The sequence below is a fragment of the Myotis davidii genome, unplaced genomic scaffold (genome assembly GCF_000327345.1).
Source record: "Myotis davidii unplaced genomic scaffold, ASM32734v1 scaffold70, whole genome shotgun sequence".
Classification (NCBI taxonomy): domain Eukaryota; kingdom Metazoa; phylum Chordata; class Mammalia; order Chiroptera; family Vespertilionidae; genus Myotis; species Myotis davidii.
Window position 1 is genome coordinate 2,045,884 of NW_006282434.1, and position 5,080 is coordinate 2,050,963.

Here is a 5,080-nt window from a genome sequence, read left to right on the forward strand (position 1 = left end):
TTACTTATGACAGTAAAGCTACTTCACCAGGTGGCTGGGGCCACGAAGGATCCTTTTACTTTCTCTGTTATGACAGTGATGTTTTATTAGATCAGCAGGACTGAAGTCCAAACTGCAATCAATATATCAGCCGAGAAAACTGCTGATATAAGCTGTCAAAACACTAAGCTATGGCCTATGCTGCTATTTTTAAGCCGGGCCACTGAGCGGGATTTTGGTAAACCTTTCCTTGCCCTCTCAACTGTAACTGGTGGAGGCTTGCCTGTCTGCCAAGCACAGCGCTGCCCAGCACTAATTCTTTGGAACGGGTTGTATATTAATACACACACGGGCTGGGGCACATTCAAGAGCTTCAGAACAGGTTCTGGAAACAGCTAGGTCTATTCAAAGCCTCCTGACAACAGAGGGCTAGTTTAAAGAGACAGAAGCGCATTTCTTCTCCTCCTGTCCATAGTAGATGCTGCCCTAATGCTGTGAACATATTAGTGTTTCCCTGCCTCTTTGGGCCCCTGACAAACTGGCTGCAGAGCTTCCCAGCCAGCTCTTCATGGAAAGGCCTGGATAAACACTGGCACTCGGCTTCTGATGGGTAAACCCACCAACTGGAAGGATTAAAAGATTTCCTTCAAAACCACTCCTTTCGGGGCATGTTGGGGGAGTAAGTACTCAGAAAAACACACTGCGTTCCCTTGGGTTGGCTTGCTCTGTTCCTACTCTGGCACCCAATACAAGCTGAAGAACCTACCTTGGTCCTCAAGCATAAACAGTGATTCCCTTGCAATTTTCTAATAACTCAGTGCCTCCTATTTCACCAGCTGCTCGCAGGTGAGGTAAAACACACATCCCACACTGGCTCCCTGAACACTCCATGTGATTTATGCATCGATTGATTAAGGTACAGAAACCAGGGAGCCCGTCTTGTGCTTCAGCACTGTGACAAGTACCTAAAATGACAGTTTACAAACAGTGAGGAATGACTCTGTTCCTTCATTCTCATTCATGACTCGTCCAGTTCTGAGGGGATCTGGTGCTGACTTTGATGATGTCAAGTAAATGTGTTTTTTGTTTTTCTTTAATCCTCACCTGAGCACATGCTTAGAGAGAGGAAGGGAGAGAGAGAAACACGCGTGTGAGAGAGAAACATCAACTGATTGCCTTTCATACGCTCTCTGACTGGGGATCAAACCCTCAATCCAGGTATGTGCCCTGACCAGGAATCAAACCAGCAACCTTTCCGTGCACATGACCAACTGAGCCACTCTGACCAAGCGGTGCCACGTAAATTTTTACATCATTAGATAATTTCAAATCTAATCTTTAAACCTCCTTTAAAATGAACCAAATTGAAGGGCAGGAAATTATCTTCAAAGGCAGGTTGCTTATGTGTGTTCCCTGAGCACTTAGAATAGCAAAATTTAGAGCAACCTCTGTCCAACAGAAGGGCTTGGCTACATTAATGATGGCACATCTGTACAATGGAAAACTATGCAGCCATTAAAAATGAAGCTGCACAGCCTGGCCAGAGTGGCTCAGTGGTTGAGCATCGACCTATGAATCAGGAGGTCATGGGTTGATTCCCGGTCAGGGCACATGCCTGGGTCTCGGGCTCGATCCCTGGTAAGGGGTGTGTAGGAGGCACTTGATCAGTGATTCTCTCTCATCATTGATGTTTCTATTTTTCTCTTCCTCTTTGAAATCAGTACAACTATATATTTTTTTTAAAAAATGAAGATTTTTAAAATGTCTCAGGACATAGAAGAAGTGCATCAAACATTGTTCCCTGAACAAAAATTTCAGGTTTCTAAAAGTTTTCACTGAACTGCAACATATTCATTGAAAAGGATCAGGATACCATTTCTGGGAGAGTGGGTTTAAGGATGTTTCTGTTAATTTTTGCTTGTAATTTTCTGCTATGTCTCTAAGGAGCATATACTGCTCGAGTAATGAGAAAAAAAATCAAAAGAACTTGACTAAGGTTGGGGAAAGGACAAAGAAAGGAATACTACTTGGGTTTAACTCTCAGCTATTATTACCAATGCTGTGAATAAAGAAGAGGGAAAGTGAGAATCCCATTAAAGTCTGCTATTTCATTTACGCATTTATAACACTTCTTCATTCTATTAAATCACACACACACAATGTCATGGGGATGTAATGAACAGCATAGGGAATATAATATTGTTAAAATGCCAGTATAAATGTAGCTACCACTAATAGACTACACTTAAAATGGCTAAGATGGTCAATTTTATGTTATACAAACTGTACCATAGTTAAAAATTAGAAATTTTAAAAATTAAATACACACACACCCTTTCCCTTTATGTCACTGCCCATTTTTAAGCTTCCATCCTATCTCATTTCTTGATATCACACTTTTTAAATAAAATGTCTTCTTTCTTATTCCTACCTCCTTTTATTCTCATATGTAGATAACCACTTTCAATAGTTTCTACTTTTTTATTCGAATGTGTTTTTCTAAAATATATAATGTTCTTATTTGAGTATGCATTTTTATGTAAGTGACAGGATCACATTTACTTACTAAGCATTATGTTTTTAAGGTCCGTCCATTTTAATATGTACACAGGGTGGAGCAAAAGTAGGTTTATAGTTGTGAGTCTACAAAACACAGAGTTTATTCTTGTATTATTATTTATTAACTAGAGGCCCAGTACATGACAGTCGTGCACTGGGGAGGGGATCCCCCAGCCTGGCCTGCACCCTCTCGCAGTCCAGGACCCCTTGGGGGATGTTCGACTGCTGGTTTAGGACATCCCCTGAGGTATCCTTAGCACTGCTGTGGAGGTGGGAGAAGCTCCTGCCACCACTGCTGTGCTTGCCAGCTGTGAACCCTGCTTCTGGCTGAGCAGCGCTCCCCCGTGGGAATGCACTGAAACCAGGGGGCAGCTCCTGCATTGAGCATCTGCCCCCTGGTGGTTGGTGATGTCTTAGCAAACTGTCATTCTGCTGTTTGGTCAATTTGCATATTAGCCTTTTATTATATAGGATTATTGTATTATTTTCCATACAAACAACTGTAAACCTACTTTTGCCCTGCCCTGTATAAATAATCTATTGCTGCTGATGCTGCATAATATTCTTTGGAGTGCATTCTCCCAATTATACCTAATGTACTCTCCCAGCAAAGGCCACTCCGATTATCTTCATTTCTCCCTCCCCTACACAAGGCTACAAAGGAACATGCTGGTGCACATTCCCTAATGGGCCTAGGGAGGATCCCTTGCTATGTTTCCAGCCACAGAACTGCTGGTCCATAGGGTGTGCCTAAGGAGTTACTTAGCCAAAGCTACTCCACAGAATGGCTTCACCAGTCTACCCACCCACTGGCAGTATATAAGAGTTACTGTGTCCCACATCCACACAAACGCTTAACATTATCCAACTTCCTAATATTTGTCAGTCTAATAATACAAAGATTCTTCATCCTTTAAAAGTTTTGTACTTCTCTGACTCCTTGTGATTTTAAGCATCTTAGCTGCTGAAGTTTATTTATACTTAAAAAAAAAAATGTTTTCCTCACCCAAGGATATACTTTTTTAAAACTGATTTTAGAGAGAGGAAGGGAGAGAGAGGGAGAAAGAAAGAGAGAGTGAGAGTCATCACCAGGTTGCCTCCAGTTCAGGTCCAAATTGGAGATCGAAGCTGTAACCCAGGTCTGTGTCCTAACCAGAAATTGAACCTGCCATTCTTCAATGCATGGAATGGTGCTCCAACCAACTGAGCCACACTTATTTTTACTTCCTAAAAGAATAGTCAAGGAATGTGGTTTTTAAAGCTGGGGGGCCTTAAAATGCTGATTCCTGGGCCACATACAAGACCAATTAACTCAGAATATCTGGAGCTGTGACCCAAGAAACTATGCTTTAAAAAACACACACACAAAAGAAACTTCACATATAATTTCATTTATATGTGGAATCAAAAACCTCAAATAAACAAATAAACAAAACAGAAACAAACTCATAGGTGGGAAAAACAAATTGATGGTGGCCAGATGGGAAGGAGGTTGGAGAGATGGTTGAAAAAGTGAAGGGATTAAGAAGTACAAATTGGAAATTACAAAACATTCACAGGGATGTAGAATACAGCATAAGGAATACAGTCAGTAATCTACACTAATAAAAGAGAAACATGCAAATTGGTGTCACTCCGCTACACCCACCAATCAGGAAGAGTATGCAAATTAACCCAACAAAGACGGCAGTTAATTTGCATACACAGGTGCAGAGCGAAGACTGAAGATGACTGAAGATGGCGGCGGCCATGGAGCTGGAGCAAGCAGGAGGCTTGGGTTGCTCCCGGCAATGGAGGAAGCCAAGTTTCCATCCGGCCCTGGGCTCCACTTAAGGAGGGGTTGGGGGCCTGGGACACCAGGGGCGACCCAGGCTTCCAGCCAGTCCTGGCCTCTGCTCAAGGAGGAGCTGGAAAAAAAAAAAGGAGGAGCTGGGAGTAGCCAGAGTAGAGAAGCCAAGCCTCGCTACTGAGGCCAGACCAAAGGCCTAGGTCCCAGGTGCTGGAGAAAAACCAGTGCCAGCAGCCAGGGGAAGGAAGGACTATTGTGCGAATCTTCGTGCAATGGGCCACTAGTATTCTAATAACTATGTAGTGTCAGATGGGTACTAGATATTTCAGGGTGATCACTTCATAAGTGATGTAAATGTTTCATCCCTATGTTGTAAACCTGAAACTAATATAATCCTATCTAATAATAGACAAACATGGTAATTAACCATACCTCTGACACGCTTCCCATTGGCTAATCAGGGTGATATGCAAATTAACTGTCAACCAAGATGGCAACCGGCAGCCAGGCAGCTGAAGCGAACAGAAGGGTTGCTTGCTCTAAGTGATAGAGGAAGCCAAGGTTCCCCGCCTGCTGCGGCCCAGCTCTAAGCTCCGAAAGCAACAATGCTTCAATTATAGAAGCTAAACAAACCCCAGATACCTGCTTTCAGCAGCAACGGCCTCAGAGCTGGAGCCGGCTCTCAGCTTCAGTGACAGCTATAGAAGGTAAATAAATCCCAGAAGAAAAAAAAAAAAGGCTGGGAGCTACAGC

The 5,080-nt window shown here is 42.9% G+C and overlaps 1 protein-coding gene across 1 annotated transcript in view; it reads right to left on the reverse strand.

Moving 5' to 3' along the window:
- Positions 1-5,080, reverse strand: part of ENOX1 (ecto-NOX disulfide-thiol exchanger 1) — a 271,625-nt gene that overhangs the window by 61,064 nt on the left and 205,481 nt on the right. The gene's annotated exons all lie outside the window — the stretch shown is intronic.